We start from the raw sequence: 22,493 nt of genomic DNA, 5'->3' as shown, positions 1-22,493 counted from the left end.
CCTCCACTGGATCTAACTTAAGTGGTCTTTATGAGTGAGATTTTGCTAGCTAGCTAATAGAAAGAAAAAAAACTAGTTGTTTTCATAAGTAATCTAGATCAAAATTATTCACTGACTGACCTAAAAGTTTTCAGGAAGATTCACAATACGATACTTCATACTGCAAGACTTTATTTTCACTTGATTGATAAAACTGTGATCTTTAATCAACTTTTCAGAAACATTACATGATAACTAATTTTATATTATCAACTTGACTGAGCTAAGGAATGCCCAGGTATCTGGTAAATCATTACTTCTGACTGAGTCTGTAAGGAAAATTTTAGAGGGGACTACTAGAATTTTCATTAAATTATAAAATTATTGTATGTGATATCTTTATATGTATAATATAATTTTACAATATATGGGAAGAAAGTCTCAGTGTAGGAACTATCTTACATGATTATGGATCATGTTTATGTGATTTTATTGTGTGTGTGTGTGTGTGTGTGTGTGTGTGTGTGTGTGTGTGTGTAAATAGGGGAGAGGTTTGAAGGAATTGATAAATGCGTTAATGCTACCTTTAGTAATGCATTAAGGCTACCATCCTAGGATTCTCAGCTTGTTGAAACATGATCAGTTCAAGTCTTGTTTTTTTTCTCCTTCAATCTCTTCCTGGGACATTTTTTTGGCTATCCTTTCACTGAACTCCTCTTCATTGGAACAAACCATGCACCAGTTATATAAGAGAACCTGAGAAACCAGGGCACGTGAATCAGAAGTCAGTAGAAATAATTGGTCGGATGAGCTGAGCTCTGAGTCTTGGCTACCCACCTCCATTCATATCATTGATTCATGCCACATACAGGACAATTCAGGCTGTGCGATTTTGACCTAACTACTTCTGTGTAGATACCCAGAGCTGTACTAAAAGCTGAGCATGTAGGAAATGCTGTAGGTTCTACTTTTAAAGTCCAGACCAAGATGAATTTAATCACTTTTGATTTTTTTTTCTCCTCCTGGGCTCATTCATGCATATCCAGGACTTCAGAATCTCTCCACACTAGTGTGCAAAAGCTGTAACAAAGAGTAAGGGAGGGGAAGAAAGTTTACATAAAGGGTAAAGTGTTCGCTTCTAATAAGGTAATTCGCTGTCCTGTTATAGGTTCATCTCTTAGGAATGGGGCCTCATCTTTTCTGTGTGGCAAAATTCCTGAAACCTCACTCTTTTAAGATTCTCTCAGAAAACTGGGAGTGGATCCACCATATGATCCTGCTATATTACCCCTGAATGCCCTTCAAAAGGAACTGAAATCAGAATATTATAGTAATATATGCATATCCATGTTTATAGCAGTGCAATTTATAATTGCCAAATTATTGAACCAACCCAGTTGTCCATCAACAGATGAATGTGTTATAAAATTATGGGGTGCACACACTGGAATTCTACTTAGCAATACAGAAGAGCAAAATAATGCCATTTTCAGGAAAATGGATGGACCAGAAGAACATTATGTTAAGTGAGACCAGCCAGTCACAGAAAATGAAGGGTCATATTTTTTTCTCTCATGTGTGGAAGGTAGGGATTAATCTGGATACAAGAGAGACCTTCGATAATGGAGAAGAAACTCCAGTGGAGCCAGGGAGATGGTGTAGGGGAGAGTGGATGCGGGAAGGGAGGACCAGTGAAGAAAACACTTCCATTGGCCGTACGTACATATGTGAGAACACCAATGCCAATCTCAATATCTTGTATGGGGAAGGTACAAATCAGAAAAAAAGATAATTTCTTTTTCTCCATCATGCTGATACTATATTGTATACTGTGAATATCTCCCACTTGGGAAAGGTCCGTTTCCTTAGAAAGACAAACAGAAATCAGTGTAATAGCACAGGGGGGACACAGTTGGAAACAAGAATCCTGGCTGCCTGGTTTCCCCCGAAATAGTCCTTGATGCCTCTGTGATCTTGATCCAGACCTCCAAGAGGATATAAGTTGGAGGCTAGAGGCGCCAGCTGATAATAAAAGGGTGTTTTTTTTTTTTTTTTAAGAAGTGTTCTTGGCTTAGGCAGTCCTTGCTTTGGGACCAACCCATTTGGCCAAGTCTACCAATAGAAGCAGTTTTGGTATTGGTGGTTGAGGATCCTGGCCAGAGAATTTTCTGTCTCATGATGGTGAGTAAAATTTAATATGCACTTACACAGCCTGAAACCCAATTACATAATTTGTTCTGTCATTCCAATAATGCAGCCCCAATGTAGGAAAGCTGGAGAACACAGTAATAGCATAATTTAGTATATGTGCCCTGCAATCTGGTGCTAACCTCTAGATTGGTCGCTAATTATCCTACAAGCCTTAATATTGTTGCTTGCTACACTAGACTGGATGTAATTTCCAAATCTTGTCTTTTTATTTATACCATCCCAGCCCAGAGTTGATCCCAGTGCAAAGAGCAGGCTAAGCATTCAGAGAAGCCTCCACCACATCTTCTGAGCATGTTGCAGTCCATCACTTCCAGCAGCTCTGCCTCTGTGAGCATCACCTGGAGCTTTTCAGAGAGCTGTGATGTGTGTGCAGTGGAAAGAGGTGGACCAAAAGGCCAGGCGAGTTGGAGGTTTGAAAGTCAAATTAGGCGATGTCAGAACCCACTGACTGTGATGGCAGAAGATAAAAGAGGAAGGGAGAAAGAGAAAGAGGAAGAAAGGAAGGAAGGAAGGAAGGAAGGAAGGAAGGAAGGAAGGAAGGAAGGAAGGAAGGGAGAGAAGGAAAGGAAGGATAGAAAGAAAGGAGGGAAAAGAAGGAGAGCAGGAGAATTGGCAAATGGATAACAAAATATATATTAAAATGACCACCATCTTTTATCTTTTTGTCTGGGGATAAAAGAAGAAAGTTCAGAAGTGAAAGGAAAAATAACCCAGCAGATTAACAGAGTAAAATATGGAAATGGCTCGGAAGCAGACCAGAGAAGGAAGCAAGACGATGTAAAGACATCAGGATTTGTTTTGTTTTGTTTTAATACAGAGATGACAAGGCGGGAGGATTGCAAAGCAGCCTGTGGCTCAGCATCTCTTCAAGAGGTTTTGTATGATAGGAAGAGGTCTGCACAAATAAAAAAATAAAAATAAAAATGGAAAAACATCCTCCCCTCCCGTAGGAAGAAAATCTGGAAATATGCAACAATATTGTCACTCACTTGCCTAGACAAAGTGGTTTCCATGTCAGAATCCATCACCATATTCCAGCAGTGAAAAAAATACTATAATGCCCTTAGATCATGTTTTATACATGAAAAGATTGTACCTACTACATACCATCTCCCTCGTTGGGGTGGGGGAGTACAGGGGATTGGACTCAGGGACATTCTATTTCTGAGCTACATGTCCAGCCCTATTTTATTCTTTACTTTGAAATAGGTCTCACTAAATTGCTGAGGCTGGCACTGAACCTGTAATCCTCCTGTATCAGCTTCTCAAGCACTAGTATTATAGGCACATGACACAGTCACCTTTTCTCTGAACCTGAACAGAATTGAAGAACACGAAAAAGAGTTGCTCATCCTTAAGCCTTATACTTCTTTACCTCTTTCTGAGTCAATTCCCAGCTCTCCTGAATCTGTCCCAAACTCTTCTTGCTAACTTCAGCAGTAATGTCTTGTTGCCAAATCCACCCCCCACACAAAATTGAGCATTGTTTTGTTTTTCTGCAAGATTAGATGCTGTGAAGGAGTCTCATTGCTCTGAAACTCTCTCTTCTCCATTTCCATTACATTTAATCTTTCTTTTTCCCCACCCTCTCCTTAAGAGTTAGACTTCTCTGGATGATATTGCTGACTTCCCTAGGTGAACTCACCCATTACTATAGCTTGTCCCCGATGGTATCCTGATGGTATCTACTTGTCAGTTCTGTCTTTCCTTTAAGCTCCAAGTACATTTGTGTGATGGTACCCTTACATTTTCCCCGCAATATGCCAGAAATTCCTCACCTTTAAAGTGTCTAAAAAATTTAAGTTAGTCAGGCATGGTGGTGCACACTGTAATATCAGCATTTGGGAGGCTGAGACAGGAGGATCGTGGTTCATGGACAGCCTGAGCTATTTAGTGATGCCCTCTGCAACTCAGTGAGACCCTGTTTCAAAATAAAGAATAAAAAAATAGGGCTGGGGGTGTAGCTCAGAGGTAGAATGCCTCTGTGTTCCATCCTCAGCACTGCAAAAATAAATAAATAAAATGTTCAGTCCTTTACCCTTAATCTTATCCCTTTCATCAATATCTATTTTCTCAGAATCTCCCACCATCTTCCCAGCTTCTCATTTCAGAAACTCTAGGACTATTCTTTCCTTCACGCCCCATATCCAACTGATTAGGAAATTTTCTCCAAATGGCCACTGCAGTGTCTCTTGAATTCCTATATTTCTTCTCATTCATAATTTCATATTCTAGTTTGTGTCTCTATTTTTCTTGTCTGCTCTGAGGAAGTATCTCTCTAAGCTTACAGCCTCTCACCTTGTCCCAAAGAGAAATTGTCGCCTCACCACATTAGAGCATCTTTCTAATAAAGTGTGCATTTGACTGCATCCCCCACAACAAAGCAATCCCGTGCTCCTTGTAATTTTTTTTCTTTTATTTATTTATATATTTTTTGAACTGAGGACATTCTACTCCCAAGCCACATCCCCAGTCCTATTTTATTTTTCAGTTTGAAACAAGGTCTCTCGAAGTTGCTGAGAGCCTTTCTAAGTTTCTGAGGCTAGCCTTGAACCTGTGATCCTCTTGTCTCAACCTCTCCCAAATCCTAGGATTACAGGCATGCACTAGCAAGCTTTGCTGCTCCCTGTGATTTTAAAAACAAAATGTGTATCACCCAACCTGACTTCAGTCTCTGTGGATTTCTTTCCATTCATCATCCCTGATCCCTCATCCAAGCCACAGTTCCTTATTGGCAACCAACCCTCTGACCTCAGGACTTTGAAGACGATACTTCCTCTATGTGGGAAAATCTTCCAATTTCTTAGCCTTGAGAAAAGATATTTAAGAGTCTACTACAGTGTTACCAGCTCCAGGAAGATTTCTCTGCTGTCTCCAGATCTGGTCTGAAATTGATGGCCATCCCTTGAGCTAGCTTCTCAGATCAACTCACTCTGATACTGTGCAACATAAGCCAATCAAGCCAGATTTAAAATATCTATGTTCTTATTTATCTTTGTGAGCAACTTAACACTCCTTCCCACTGAACTATCAGCTCCTTGAAGACAAGGTGTATGGTTGACTTGGTTTATATATCCTGTATGTGACATGTGGCACATCCCCAATGGGTCCTGTTGTGTTAATTAATGGGTAAAGGAGAGTGAAAATACTTTAAACCTGCATAAAAGAAACTAGAAATTTTTTTAATTCTTAAGATGAGCATGGTAGAGTATGCTTGTAATCTTAGCATTTGGAAGGCTGAGACAGGAGGATTATGGTTCGTGGACAGCCTCAGCTACTTAGTGAGGCCCTCTGCAACTCAGTGAGACCCTGTTTAAAAATAAAGAATTACAAAAATAGGGCTGGGGCTGTAGCTTGGAGGTAGAATAGAATGCCCCTGGGATCCATCCCCAGTACAGCAAAAAGAAAAAAATTATGATATATATATATATATATATATATATATATATATATATATATATATTAACATATATGTGTTATATATATAATGTCCTCTTTATCCAAATTTATTTGTTAACATAAAGATTTCTTTCTTTCTTTCTTTCTTTCTTTCTTTCTTTCTTTCTTTCTTTCTTTCTTTCTTTCTTTCTCTTTCTGTACTTGGGATCAAATCCAGGGGTGTTCTATCTCTGAGCTACCCCCTCAACCCTTTTTATTTTTTATTTTGAAACAGTCTCTTTGTAAGTTGATAAGGGTTTTGCTAAGTTGCTGAGGCTGTTTTCAAACATAAGCTCTTCCTGTCTCAGCCTCCCAAGTATTGGGGCTAAAGACATGTGCCACCATGTTCAGCTAACATGAAGTTTTAAGGGAAAATTATCATGATCATCTACTTGGGATTTCTTTTCTAATTGCTTAGAATATCCAAAATAAGTTGAATTAGAATATTGTATTTAGCCGGGCGTGGTGGCGCACGCTCGTAATCCCCGCGCTTGGGAGGCTGAGACAGGAGGATCGCGCGGGTTCGAAGCCAGCCTCAGCTACTCAGTGAGGCTTCCAGCAAATTAGTGAGACCCTGTTTCCAAATAAAATATAAAAAAAGGTCTGAGAGTGTAGCCCTGAGGTAGAAAGCCTCTGGGTTCCACCCCCAGTACCACACACAAAAAAAGAATATTGTATTTACGAATGTTGGTTATCAAGTTAAATATTTGCAAACTATTATTTCCCTTAAAGTAGTCCCTTGGAAAGAAAAAATAAGAGAAGCTAAATCCGACAAATAATATTTCAAAATACTTTTCTATCACTAACTTGAAGGCTTTGGTTTATGTTATTTCTCATGTAATACCACTAATGCAACTTTTATTAGTTTTTTTTAGTCTTGGACATTTTAGTAACTCCTTTTTAATCCTGGTTATGTAAAATTTACAAGCAAGTGTCTAAATGTATGTCTTTTATTTGAATTATTTACTATTTTTGTGGAACTTTTGGTCTAAAGGTCATATTCTTTAGCTATGAGAAATAATCTTTTTAAATATATAATTTCTGTTTTCAGTGTTTGCTTTCTGGTATTTCTCTTTTTTTAAGCTTTCTTGGAGTGATTATCCATATATTTTATGTTTCCTTATTCTTTTCTGTGTCTTTGTATTTTTCTTAATTAACTCCCAAACCAACATAAATAACTACTTGACATTTTGAAATACTACCATCAATATCAGAGGTGCAATTTATGGGAGGAGAAACAAGGTTAGAACAAAGACAGTACCTTGCCTAATATTTTTATCAATAATCCTGATTGAATGAACTATGTACTAAGTAGAGTAATAAAAATAGCTTCAATGTAAGGGAGGAAGGACACATATCCCATTCAAGGAGGATTAAAAAACCTTCAATGAGACTCCACCAACTTTCCCCCAGGTGTTGCTGATGAGTGATCAGCAAAACTTTGTCCTTGACCTTGAAGTTTGACACTTTACCATTTATTTTACCTTGCCTCACTTTCCTGTGTTAAAACTATTTCAGACTTTTAATAAAATTCCTCATTGTTTATGATGCAAAAATAGTAGGATTTCCTTCTAAAATTCTTACAATCACCACCCATCTTTTTAACCCATTGGAATCTGACCAGCCTGCCAGGGACTTCCCTGAGCTTTTTCCTGCACCTTCATTGACAGTAACAGAGACACATCCAATGCTCACGCAACTGACGGCCATCTGCACCCCATCATCTTCCTCATAGTGTCAAAGCCCCTATCCAATTTGATTATTCACTCATCCACTCATTAAGGCTGATATTATCAGCTAATGATTCTATGAATAACAATAATCTTAGTCTTCAAAAAATCTCATTATTTTTCAGAATTCCCTATTCCTCCTACCCCTACTCCCCACTGTATATATTTTACTTCTGTTGCATCTTAAACTGGTGGTGGGGTGAGAAGAGAGACATTCCTCTTGTGTCTCATAGGCCTGGCTCGTTATGCCAATTACCATGAAATAGGGCAGGAATGGTGAGCTAAAGAGAAATATCTAAGGAAAGAAATCAGCTTAAGTTAGTACCTTAACATCAAACTCGGAAAGTATGCTGTACCCCTTAGAACACAATCTTTTACTTAGAAAGCATTATAACCAGAACAAGCCTAGCTTACAATACAACATCACTATCACTCTTAGCAAAAAATAATGCCTCCAGAAATCATTCACAAGTAACAGAGACACAAATCTAAAATAGACAAGAGACATATCTTTCTTAAATCCTAATGGCAGTTGGAAATGACCAAAATGCCACCGAGATGGAAATCATATAGTTAAGTGGATTATTTTCCATTTAGGAGAAGACCATGTCAACCTGAAAAGTAGTCATGTAAAACCATGTTCATGGATTTTAATGGATAGTCATTAAATCATTCAAGGGGTAGGTCTCAGGATGGAGAGTAAGATTCTGTTGTACAACATGAAGAAAAGGGAGAACAGAAGAGGGGCTTGGTGAGCTATAGAAGTAGTTTAATACTGGATGGTGAATTTCTTTTTTTTTTTTCTTTTTTCTTTTTTTGGTGGTACTGGGGTTCCTGGAAGCCCTTCTACCTCCGGGCTACACTCCCAGACCTATTTTATATTTTTATTTGGAAACAGGGTCTCCTAAGCCAGCGTGGCTGGCTTCGAACCTGCTCGATCCTCCTGTCTCCACCTCCCAAGCGTGGGGATTACAAGCGTGCGCCCCCACGCCCGGCTTTGGATGGTGAATTTCTATTCTTTCTCTTTCTTCATTTTTCCTACTTTCAATAATAAATATAGGATAGTAAATATATCTTTTACATACATAAAAGATAAATTGTTTTACAATGTATACTTTTCAAAAGGAAAGGCAAAACCATAAGAGTTGAGTAGGAGACTTTTGGATGAGACCCTGAAAGCCCCGGTTCCATTTCCAGATCTGCTTCTAAGACATTTAAGGAAGTCATTTCACCATCTGAGCCCTTCTCCCAACCTTAACAGTGAAGAAATTGTTAAATTTACATATGGATGTTAAGTATGAAAGATGAATTTTTGAAACCTACTCTATCCACCCTATGCACAGTGTTTTTATTATGTCTGCTGTCAAATGCTCTCATCCATCCTGAAGCAGCAAACCTAGAAATGTCTGCTGTCAATCAAAGCACTCCTGGAGACTTCTGGTCACCTCATGCCATTCACATTGTGCCCTGTGTAGACAAAAGACCATAAAGGGCTTTGCCTTGTTCCATTCAGGGAACACTGTACCACCGACTAATTTGGAGTCTTCACTGAACTTCATTTAAAATATTTGGTGACAATTGTACTAGGATCTGCCTAACTTTTTTTTTTTTTTTTGGAAAAAGGATTTTTGATGACTATCAACTTGTGACAGTATTTGTAGTAAAAATTCACAGCTGATTCTCTTCCTTCTGAACTGTGGCATCTCTTTGAAAACCACTGGTGTTGATCCAGCACATATCTTAAAAGGGAGAGAACACAGTCCTGCTCTGGGACATCCGCAGCAGGCTCTTGTGGTTGAAATTGGGTTGGCCTTGACCAAAACCTTTTGAGACTTAGTCAAAAAGTAATAGGCAGGATGTGGACAGGGGGCTCAGAGATCAGCCTCCCTGCCACAGGGTGTACATTTTAAAGAGAGGCAGTCAGAGCCCGTGAAAAGCTTTAAATATCGTTGGGTTGCAGCATAATGAAGAAGGCAAGAGGAATGTGTTTTGTTGTTCAAGTTGGAGGATGGTGGATACAGGCAGCATCTGGGGAAGCTCAGCCTGGCACTGGTGTGCAGAATGGAACGGAATGTGGAGAGCCTGTTGGCCCGGGACTGAGCCAGGAGGCTGATGTACTAATCCTGGTGTGAATGAGGCGGTAATACCAGGCAGGATGATGTGCTGGGCAATGGGGAGGCTGTGTTTCCACTTCTATTTATGTCTCCAACTTACTGAGTAAAATTGGGGACTACATTGCTCCTGGAGATACATTTTTGTTCTCTGTGGCCTCCACCGTGGTCCTAAGTTTCTGACTAGTGGCACCCTAAAGACCCTGAGCATCATGTCTGGATGGCTGGGCTGTTGCATGCAGGAAGTCCACATAGCCAGGTTCTAGAACTTTAAGAAGACAAAGGATGTGAGCTGATTTCTTCCCTGAGATGTCTTCATCTTTGCTAAATACATTTTCCTTTTGCACTAGCTTTCCCACTGAGTAGTATCTTGTATGATGTCCAGGATTCCAGGGATAGGAAATTACAGTGCTCCAAAACACCTCATTGTTTGTGATAAGGCTTGAACTCAGGGGCTTTGTTTCCCAAAGTACACTCTCAGCTCTATTTTATTTATTTATTTTTTAATTTTGAGACATAGTCTCACTAAGTTTCTGAGGCTGGTCTAAAGCCATGATCCTCCTGCCTTAGCTCCTAAGTACTGCCTGCATCACCATTCCAGATAATACCGCATTTTTATATTGTTTATCTTGCTATTTTACTCTGAATACCAATGCCAAAAGTGTGAATGTTACCAAATAGAGATAGGATTTTAATCAAATTTGACCACCAAGAGTGACATATATGCTATAAATTCAAATTTCTTTTACACTTAAATCTGGGAGACTAATAACAATTATTCTGTTCGACCAAGAACCATGGTAATCCATAAAATCAAAAGTTCAAAACAAGAAAGAAAAAAGGTCGTCAGCAAACTCTAAATACAAAATCCCTGCGCACTAAGAAGCCAAAAAAAATAAGGTCTTTTTCTGCGTATTCTTTAGTAGAACTGGATTGCTGTTTCAAAAATGCATGTGCCTTGCTATTAGCACAATGTTCTCCACTTCCACCCTAGTAAATATTTTTACAAGATAATATTTAATGATAAAGGCATGTTGTTCACAAAACCTCTCCCTGTCAACAACTGGAAGTTGACCTCGAACTTCCCTAAAGCTGAACCAACAATGGTGATGGATATTTGCATCTGTCGCTTATAAAACACCTTTTTTTTAAAAAAATCTGGCATGAAAGACAGTTTCCTCTAAGGGAAAAAAAAAAAGTGTACCAAACTGCAAGCTGTTCTTTTTCTCTCCTTTTCCGTTTTGAAAAGCTTCTAAGGCCAGTGGAGAGGTGAGTATTTTCTGAAAAGCAGAATAATTGGCATGGGTTTCTAGGATACAATTTGTAATAATGCCTTCCCCACAAGCAAGATTCCTGCCCTTCAAAGCTAATCTTGAAAAAGAGACCAAGGATCACAGAGAAATGTCCCAGGTAATCATAGAAAAATCAGCCTTTTTAACATTTGTCTCACTGTTTTGTCAATTTTCTTCCCCACCACAAAAAAAGTCTGTGGAATTAATGACACAAATATTTCTATATTCTTCTGAACACTACTTAACAAGTGTCTCTCACAGACAGGCAGAATCTTATATTATCAAAACAGCATTACTTGACACCATGGCAGTACACACCTGTAATCCCAGCACTTGGGAGGCTGAGACAGGAGGATTGCAGGTTTGAAGCCAAACTCAGAAACTTAGCCAGGCTGACAACTCAGTGAGACCCTGATTAAAAAAAAAAAATAGATTTGGTGGGGTAGTTCAGAGAGGTAGAACACCCTTGAATTCAATTCCCAGTAGCACACAAAAACAAAAACTAAACTAAACAAAGCATAAACAAAGCAGCATTATTCTGAGAGTCTGGACACCCCAGACATCATCCTGGTTTCTTCTTTACCTTACTCAAAGTCCTAATGGAGCCCAAGTCTCAGCTTCTTTCTTGTAGAAGGATGAGTCTGGAATAACACTCTCTTGACATTCTCTGGTTGAAGAGGGAGGGGCAGAAGTTTTACAGAAGTGCTTGCTTTCGTAGACTTTACTCATGTCGAACGTCTGAGTTATTTCTGAGACTTAATATGTTACCTGCTACCCTCTGACATCAACATTATAGGAAAAATATAAACCACAGAGCACTGCATTCAGCAAGAACGTTTCAAATCTGGCTGGTGGGTTCTGAGGTTTTCTGTCCTTGGCTGTGTGTGTGTGTGTGTGTGTGTGTGTGTGTAAAAGGGGTAAACGAGGCTGGGCGTGGTGGCACACACTTGTAATCCCCACGCTTGGGAGGCTGAGACAGGAGGATCGCGCAGGTTCGAAGCCAGCCTCGCTGGCTTAAGAGACCCTGTTTCCAAATATAAAATAGGTCTGGGAGTATAGCCCGGAGATAGAAAGCCCCTGGGTTCCACCCCCAGTACCACCAAAAATAATAATAATAATATTAATAATAATAATAATAATAATAATAATAAAACAAAAGGGGTAAACGAGTTGGGCGTGGTGGTGCAGCTTATAATCCCAGCATTTGAGAGGCTGAGACAAGGAGGATCATGATTCCCGGACAGCCTCAGCTACTTAGTGAGGCCTTTTGAAACTCAGTGAGACCCTGTTTCAAAATAAAGCATTAAAAAAAATAGGATTGTGGGGGAGTAGCTCAGAGATACAATACCCCTGGGTTCCATCCCCAGTACTGCAATAAAATAAAATAAAATAAAATAAAATAAAATAAAATAAAATAAAATAAAATGGGGTAAAGTACCTCACCTTGTGGATATGAAACACAGGGTGGCTGGTTCCTGAACTTGACCATTTGTTTACCCAAACACTGTGAGCAACCTCTGTGACCCAAAGAGCAGTTTTAGAGCTCCCACCTAACCCAGAAACATCAGATGTTGGTAGCATTTGTGGTCTGCTTCATTCTATTTATGGACATTTGCCCTGTCAAGGTGGGATATAAATTCAAGTCCATATGCTATGTAGAAATAAGACACTCCCAAAGTGTTTCCATGTCTATTTTTAAAATTACAGCTAATAATTTACCGTCTGACGCTCTGGGGTTTGCCTGGATCTAAAAATAGTTGTCCCTGAGCTTTCGGACAGCGGTCAGGGAACTGGGCTGAGAACAGTAGGGGAGCTTCATGTAATAAAATCTGAGCCATCAAGCCATCCCAAATAAAATCAAATCAAACCCACTTAAATTGGATTTTAAAAGACGGATTTGACAGCTGATTCTCCATTAATTAAATTTTTGAGATATCTGAAGGAAAGAAATAAAATGATTGGAAACCTGACACAATCCTTAGGATAGAAGACTGGGTCTAAAATTGCATTTCTTTGCCTCTTTAGCAGCAGTTCCTGACATCAGGAAGACAATTTAAGCAAATGGCCCATTTAGAGATGACAGTTGACCTCCAGCCCAGCTGGTGAGCACGTTGAGAGGGTGAGGGCCCCGACCACCAAGGAAGAGGGACCGCTCAGCCACCAGCAATCTTGACCAGGGTTCCGACAGCACTTTGCAAAGATCTAATCAATGTTGAAGGAAACAGAGAGGCTGCCCTTTCTCCCAGAGCAAATCATAGGTTATTTGGCCCTTGCGCAAGGACTGAAAACAGTTCTGTGTTCAAGGGTTTTGTTTTGATAACTGATATTTATTTACCAAAGGAACTGGTGAGGTTTCTTGGTAAGGATACTGGAAAAGGTAGTTGAAATGAAATAGAGGAATTCAAGCACAATTTTTTTTTTCACTTTGGTACTTCTTTGCTTAGCTTTCTTCTGATCATTTTCCAGCTGTGCTATATGATTCTCCATCTATCATTTGTCTGTCTCTATCACCTATCTATTTATCTATCTATTATTTATCTATATATCTATCTCTCTAGTATCTATCTATCATGTCTATATCTATTTACCTATCTACCTATCTACCTTGGGATGGAGGAATGATGTAAGGAGTTTTAAACCCTTCTGTTGCTCTCGTATCTTCATAAATATACTTTAAATGCTCAGCTACATAGAATAGAGTATTTAGCCTAAACCTACAGTGAATGTTTTGGTCAAGATACCAAAAGAGGAGAGGAAAAAAAAAAAGAAATGGAAGAAGGGTGCACGCTTGTCATCTTAGTACTTGGGAGGCTGAAACAGGAGGATTGTAGGTTCAAAGCCAGCCTCAGCAGCTTAGTGAGGATCGCAGCAACGTAGAGACTCTGTTTCCAAATAAAATATAAAATAGGTCTGGGGGTGTCACCTAGAGGTAGAAGGCCTCTGAGTGCCACCCCCAGTACCACACAAAAAGAAAGAAGAAAGAAAGAAAGAAAGAAAGAGAAAAAATAGAGGGAAAGAGAAAGAGAAAGAAAGAAAGAAAGAAAGAAAGAAAGAGAAAAAAGAGAGGGAAAGAAAAAAGAAAGGAAGGAAGGAAGGAAGGAAGAAAGAAAGAAAGAAAGAAAGAAAGAAAGAAAGAAAGAAAAAGAAAGAAAAAGAAAGAAAAAGAGGTTTCTGATACCGAAAGGGTATGAAACTACAGAAATAGTGGGGAAAAACGTATGGTTTAAGCAAAACAGCTGAACTGCATTTATTCATAAATATGAGCGATAAATGTGTTCAATGCTTCTATTATTTTCCTGTGTCAAACTTAGTTGAGGCCGTAGATGAATATAGAAAACACAGTGGAATGTAGGAAATGGTTTCCGTTAAAGAAAACACGTTTTCCTCTTAGTCTTCCTCTCGTACCCCACACATGTACAGAAACACCCATGCACAGCTGAGAAGGGCACCAGAGGCCTCCTGCTGGGCTCCCTGGCTGCAGGATGGGCTGCAGGAGGGAGCAGCCTCCTCTTCAGCCTTTCAAGGGTGAGTGGAGACCCAGGCTAGTGTGGCATATTTTGCTCGGTCCAGTGAAGTCTGATTCCTGGAGTTGGGTTTCTTTCAACATCTGAGATCAGGCACAATCTCTGTGCCAGAGAGTTTTCAGATGGGAAATTCATGGATTCCAGTGCCGTTCCAAGCCTTTCTGTTTAGTTTCATTCAAATGAAGAAAAATGGAAAAACAAATTAGACTTCTATTATCAAATTGTATGGGAGCAAAGGATATGATACCAGATTGTTTGACTTTTATGAAAATGTCCTGGAGGACTCTACCAATGAATCCAAAGTTAGTTACCAAGTCTATAAATATTATATTTTACTTGTATAAAACATCACATAATTGACTTAGAAAAATCGGTCTATATACGCATAAGTATATATGTATGTTGATGTATATACACATGTGTATGTATATATTTACATACGTGTAAATAAAATTGTATAATGCATAAGATATTTTTGAGTGGGGTAGCTTGAAAAGATTTTATAGCAATTGATTACCTTTAAATGGAAGGATATACCAGTTTTTCTAATGTAGTATATTCTCAAAAGTATTATTCTTAATTTTTTACTTATTAATTATAAATCTTGCATAAAAAACCGAGGAAGTTAGATTTTTTTTAAATCTATTCACAGTCTTTTTTACTAAAAGATATATTTTCTACTGGAAGAAACTAGATGGCCTAATACTAGTAACTTTTTCTCATCTTGCCTAAAGATAGCACAAGATATCACCTTTCAGGTTAGTCTTCCTTTTAAAAGAGGTTAGTAATGTATCTTGTATCCTGTTTAAACCAATCTTGTTTTCTCACTTTGAATGTGAATATAGTTTTTATTCTTTTTTTTTTTCTTACAATGCTAAAACTTGAACTCAGGGGCATTCTACTTCTGAGCCACATCTTTAGCCCTATTTTTTTAACCTATTTATTTATTTATTTATTTATTTATTTATTTATTTATTTATTTTGGTGGTACTGGGGTTCCTGGAAGCCCTTCTACCTCCGGGCTACACTCCCAGACCTATTTTTACATTTTTATTTGGAAACAGGGTCTCCTAAGCCAGCACGCGCAGCTGGCTTCAAACCTGCGCGATCCTCCTGTCTCTGCATCCCAAGTGCGGGGATTGCAAGCGTGCGCCACCACGCCCGGCCTAACCTTTATTTTGAAACAGGGTCTCACCAAGTTGCAGAGGCCCTCAGTGAGTAGCTGAGGCTGGCCATGAACCTGCCATCCTCCTGTCTCAGCCTCCCAAGTACTGAGATTACAAGCATGTGACACCACCCCCAGCTAATATAGCTTTATTCTAACAAAAACAAACCAAACAAGCAAAAAAAAAAAAAAAAAAAGCCACCAAGGCCAATCTTAGACCAAGTCCAGGTATGCAAAATCTGAGTCCCCCATTCTTGGCAGTTTGTCAAGAATGTGTCAGTGAATTTTCTAGATTTACTTTCAACGGAAAAGAGGCAGAAATCTGCCCTGGAAATTACATACCTTCAGGCAGACTCCTGTACATAAGCCACTCCACTCCGGATCTACATTACCTATAGATGGAGGTGACAGAGAAACTATAGCAATAAGGAGACAGATGCTTGGAGAAATTACTGCTCCTCCTCAAGGAACCTTAAGAGCTCTGCTTCCTCTGTGGCCGCAGGCTGCCGGGTCAGTCCCTGTGCTCAGAGCCCTCTGCAGAGCAGGAACAGGTGTCCATCACCACACACACATGCAACGGCAAGCTACATTATATAGGAGATGTTTGTATAAATATATAATAAAATTATATAAACTGGGCATGATGGTACATTTCTGTAGTCACAGTACTTAGGAGGCTGAGACAGGAGAATGGTAGGTTCAAAGCCAGGTTCAGCAACTTAGTGAGACTCTCAGTAACTTAATGAGACCATGCTTCCAAATAAAATAGGTCTACAGGTGTAACTCAGAGGTAGAAATACCACTGGGTTCAATCCCCAGTACCACAAAAAATAGAATTAAAAAAAATTATGTATAGCAGTCCTTCAGTATACTGAAGTCATTTGTTTCTAGAACCCTAGAGGAGACCAAAATTTCTGAATTTTTTATCCCCTTTATAAAACGATGTTATTTTTCCCTCTAATTATTTTATACTCCCATATACTTTTTTATTTTATTTTTTATTTTTGGTGGTACTGGGGTTCCTGGAAACCCTTCTATCTCCAGGCTACACTCCCAGACCTATTTTTATTCTTTTTTAATTTTGGAAACAGGGTCTCTTAAGCCAGCACGGCTGGCTTCAAAACTGCGAGATCCTCCTGTCTCCGCCTCCCAAGTGCGGGGATGACAAGCGCGCGCCACCACTGGCCGCCCGGCTTCCCATGTACTTTAATTCATGTCTAGATTACTTATGATGCCTAGTTGAATATAAATGCTATTATTTTATATGACTATTATGTTATATAAAAGGTTGTTCTACTGTATCATTTAGGTGATAATTAACAAAAAAAATCCTATATGTTTTAGTACAGATGACACCATTGTAGGACTAACTACATAGTTCATGTCAACAAAATATATAACTTATTTTTTTAACATTTTTCCATCCTTGGCTCTTTGAATCTATGGATCCAGCACCTACAAACACACAGAAAGAGGAATGTATACATGCATATATACAATATATTATACACAGATACATATATACACAGACATATACATATATGTACACAGATACATATATACACAGACATATATACATACATGTATACAGATACATATATACAGACATATATGCATACATGTACACAGATACATATATACACAGACATATACATACATGTACACAGATACATATATATATACAGATACATATACACACAGACATATATTATACACAGATACAAAAGGATGTGTATAGATGTATAATCCTAGGCCTTTAGATTAATCCCACCCACTGCTCTGAATGCAGCTCTTATAAAGCAATATGTTCTCAGCCCCTTGGCATTTCCTTGGTTAGAGAGAAAAGGAAACCAACACTGCACATTAAAGCTGGACTTGGTGATTGGCAAGGAGAGTGAGGCGATGCACCTCTAGACCCAGCTTTGGGTAACTTGAGACACCTCTCCAGCCTCAGTTTCCCCATCTGGCAGTGCAGCACGCTAATCACATCTACTTCAGAGCTTCAAAATATTAAACAACGGAAGACACATTTATTAGTGTTTTGTGCATAATCAACCTAGAACAGATAATTATTATTTTTATGTTTTTAGTTGAATGATTGAATGGCAACAAGAATTAAGAGAAACTCACAAAAGTATTATACTGGCACGGGATATTGTTGTTGTTGTTGTTGTTATTGCTGTTGCTATTGTTTAATACAAGGGATCAAAGCCAGGAGCATTCTTCCTGAGTGACACCTCAGCCCTTTTTATTTGTAGTTTGAAACAGGGTCTTAGTCCTCTCTAAGTTGCTGAGATTGTCCTTCAACCTGTGGTCCTCCAGTTTCAACTACTCAGGTACTAGGATTATAGGTGTGCTCCACCATACCCGGCTACACGGGATCTTTTTTTTTTTTTTTTTTTGTGGTACAGGGGGTGGAACCCAGAGGCTTCTTACCTCCGGGCTATACTCCTAGACCTATTAAAAAAAAAAAAAATATATATATATATATATATATATATATATATATATATATATATATATATATATTTGGAAACAGGGTCTCACTAAGTTGCTAATAGCCTCACTAAGTAGCTGAGCCTGGCTTCGAACCTATGCAATCCTCCTGTCTCAGCCTCCGAAGCGCGGGGATTACAAGCCTGCACCACCACACCCGGCTACACAGGAACTTTTGAATTTAGAACAAATAAATAAAACTCTCAGAGAGAGTTCTTGTTTTTTGATTCCCCCTTACAATTTAGCAAATGGACAGGGGGCTTGTGCTGGAAGACTCCCAATGTAGAAAAGCTCCGGCTTATGCAGAGCTGTGTCTCACCAGAGAAAGAATCACAATATTGGGAACAGACTTTGAACTCTCCAGGAAGCCAGTCGGCCTGGCTGAATGACCGGCAGGCTCGGTTACTAAGTGTGCCGTACAACATACTGAACATGAAGTAACCTTCAAGCTGCATCTCGCCTTTAGAGCTTCCAATTAGAGCAAACTTCTTTAGACATGAAGTCTAACAATCCTCCCAAGGAAGTTCAGGAATTAAGTAAAGATCCGGCCATCCATCCTTTTTTGGCTATGATTTTTGCAAGGATATTCCAAGAATCCAAGTTGATTACCTTGACAAGCTGAGTCCCTGACTAGTGCAACAGGTTGGTGTCTTCCTGCTGACCCAAAAGAGGAATGCGTGACACCTTTGAGTCAGGAACCTTCTAATCATTGTCTGTCTGAAATGGGACCTATTATAACTGACTCAGCAAAGACTTGCTGAAGCGCTAGGAGTGCAGAGATACCTGTCTACGGGGTGATGATTCAGAAGTACAACCAGCAGCCTCAGCTGCCTGTATTTTCTAATGGAATGAATTAAATATCTGGTGCATGACAAAGGGCCAGCTGTACAAGTGGACTTACCTTGATGCATTGCGTTAATATGTGGCTGGTGATATTTTCATTTTTTATTATCTAAGAACCTAGGTGATATCCTCACTGTAGATGCTTCAAAATAAAGCAGCCAGGTGATAACTATTATTAAATTGGCAGAAACGTCCTGTCTCCTGCCTGGGCTGAAAGTCACAAATCAAACAGTGAACCTGGAAACCAGGCCAGTGTATCATTTGCTGAGCTTCTAAGTGGTTCCAAAGAACCTCATCATGCCTGGCTACCGAAGTCTTTCAGGTGTTGTTTATCTGGATAAGACTGTGGGTCCTGCTCTTTAGATGGAAGAGCGGGTTTGTTGATCTAGGGTCCAGCTTCTGGATATCACCAAAGGCAGCTATCAACAACTATCCTGAGGGCTGACAGACAGCATCTGGGCTCCCAGACAACCGCATTTCTTGTTATCCCCACAATCCTTAGATTCCTGGATTTCGCTTCTAACATACCAACACCATCTCTAAAAAAGAAGGTATGAGAGAACCTGACATCTCTAAATTCCTCAAAAAGTAGATTTCAAAGGGTAAATAAAACCTAAAGATTTTATGGAGGCATGTCTTGGATAAGCTTTCCATTCATTCGACTGAGCAGAGCGTAGGCGAACAGAAATCCTAATAAAGAGCAAAAGTTGAAATCAGCAAGAATGACGTTACCGATTATGGTAAAGGAGTATTACCTGTGAAAAGTAGTGTTCAGTGACCAGGCTCATCGTTTCCCTAAGGGGGACCTGACACTGATGGTTGCCTCAGCCAGGGGCCTTCAGTTGAATGCCTTAACATTTGCCTGGGGAAAGCCCCATTCCATACAGGAAGGGACACATTCATATTATTATTCTACTTACTTTCCGTTATGAAGTTGAAGTACTTGATTGAGTATAAACAAGTGTTTTCTGCTCCCAAGGAGGCCAATTTCCCATTAAAAAAAAGAGAACAGAATTTCCTATTATTTTATTGATATTGCATGGATTAAAAATAATACACACCCATTTACTAAAAAGGAAACATCAGAGTTGTATCCAAGGGTTGTGCACTTTATTTCCAGGATATCATTAATTAAACACTCATAACTGGCTTTTTCCAGAAAAGAAAGCTGGTTTTCTATCCCAGGTGAGAGGCCAGGCTGGTGTCTAGCACAAGTCTTCTATTCTGATGAGAACAAAGCAGGTCCGCCCAGAGCTTTTTCCATTACAATAAAGCCATTTTCAATAGCAGAGCATATTCAAGGAATACAGAGTTGAGTTGGCTTTTAAAAACCCATACCCCAGGAGAATGATAAAGGAGAGATCAGCTGCGCCACTGCAGTTCCGTTCTGCTGTTATTGAAGCTATCTGTTTTAATTATTTCAATCAATGGTGTTATTATGTTTATTCTCTGGAACTTTAAGCAAATGGAATAATGCAAAAATGCAATAAATAAATGAAGGGAGATGAAGAAGAGGGACCTTTTGTGTTTTTTCAGGCAAAAGAACAATAACAACGGCAGCCCCCACAAGGAGCGCCTCCCTTTGGTGCTCTTCCTGCTTGAGCTGCAGAGGGACTTGGTCATTTTGCTTTATCTGCTGAGACTAGCCCAGTCTCTATTTGACCAGTTTTGACTTCTTTCAGGAAGTTTGTTTGTTTGCTTGTTTGTTTTGGTTATGCATTGGGAATTGAAGCCAGGGGCATCCAACCTCTGAACCATACTCCAGTCCTAAACTAGGGAGTATTAGGAATACCAGAGGGACTCCAGATAATGGAGGGGAAACCTCAGCAGAGCTGAAATGGAAGGGTAGGAGAGGAAGAAGGCTGAGGTTGATAAATGGAGGAGCTGCATCTGAATGTGTAAAAGTTATGAATGTAGCATGGTTAACCTGGACGCTCATTGTTGGGAGAGGGGAAGAGTAAATGCGGGAGGGAGAGGGCACCACGCACAGTCTGAATGGATGCCATTTTCAATATGATCCACATAAAAATAAAAAATAAAGATGATTATAGAAAAACATTTCAAAACAAGAGTCTTGTTGAGTTGCTGAGATGCTCATCCCTGTTTTATTTCCACTATCTCCACACTGTGTTGGAACCACTACAGAGCCTGGTAGCAGGTCCTTCTGTGAGCTCACCACAGATCAGCTCCTGCACCCTCCTCCATGGGGGGAAACTAAAGAGGATGCTTCTTAGTAAACAGATCTGTGGGGCTCTGTGCATCCATACTAGGTGCAACCCCATAATAACCTCACATGTGTTTCCAGGACAATACACACCATCATCTTAATGATGGCTAGAGACTCCAGAGAAATGTCAGAAGCAAAACATCATGTATTTTTGTGTATTGCCCCTGACAATCTTTTTATTTTTTTGCCATCGTAACCACAAGTTAAAATTCTTAAAGTACTACTCCAAAGTTACCCCTAAAACTGCAGTTGGTCATCGTTAGTAAAAAAAAAAAAAAAAAAAAAAAAAAAAAAAAAAAAAAGGCTGATTCAAAGAAGCATTATAACAACTATTTTAAGCATGTCTTCTCAGAACCTCAGAGAACAAGATGGCTCACCTGTCCCCCCCAATCCCACAGTCCACAGGCGGCCTCCTTACCTCCTGCCTTCTCTCAGGCTACAGTGTTTGGTTAAAAAAGCAACAGCAGATGCTTTTGGGGAATCCATATCATACCTAGCAGATGCTTTGGGGGAACCTCATCATATCATACCTAGCCCCTGGATGTCTCAGGTTGGTCTTTTTGCTTCTCTGATACTCACACTTTTTGCATGCAATCTTTGAATTATAGTAGCAATAGTAGGAGACTTTATGGGCAAAATAAATAAAATAAGTGTCCACCTTCTTTCCATCCCTACATCTACTGGGTGTACTGCAGATGGATACATATTTCTACAATGCCCATTTTGTCATATATTGTCTTCCAAATAAAAAATAATAAAAAAAAAACATCTGGAGACTCCACCAATTCTAACATTCCCACCAGGACAAAGCTAAAAGGCCATTGGCTATAAAGAGTACGAAGGATCACTGGAAATCATTTAATAGAGGAAGGCGGTAAAATCCTGGATGACTCAAAAATCTCTACATGTAGACTGGTGACCCTCCATAACTAGTCCTGATGAACTTCCTTCACATTTCTCACTGTCTTAAAAATATCTGTAAGACATTTATGTACAAACCCATACAGAAAAGTATTTTCTTGGTCCTGACAATACAAGAAATACATCATCAAGGAGACAAGACACTCATCCTCAGGACCTTCCTTTATACATTGTGGGAACTTTTTTCCCCCTCTGTCTTTCCATTCATACTATAGACATGCCACACCTAAAGTAAAAAAGGCTCAGGGTATAGCTTGGAGGTAGAATGTACCTGGGTTCAATCCTCAGTACCAAAAAATTAAAAAGAAGAGTGAAAGCTAGTAAGGGCCAATTCATTCTTTTTGAAGTGTAAAAAAAAATGTACTCCTTTCTTCCTTCCTTCTTTCCTTCCTCCCTCCCTCTCTTCCTTCTTTCCTTCCTTTCTTTTTCCCTTCTTTCCTATTTCTGTGGTACTGGGGATTGGAGATTGAACCCAGGGGCCTCCTAACTCCAAGTTACACCCCCAACCCTATTTTTTATTCCTTATTTGAAAACAGGGTCTCCCTAAGTTGCAGAG

This window comes from Muscardinus avellanarius, assembly GCF_963383645.1.
Source record: "Muscardinus avellanarius genome assembly, chromosome: 20".
Classification (NCBI taxonomy): Eukaryota; Metazoa; Chordata; class Mammalia; order Rodentia; family Gliridae; genus Muscardinus; species Muscardinus avellanarius.
Note: the sequence above shows the minus strand (reverse complement) of the source record.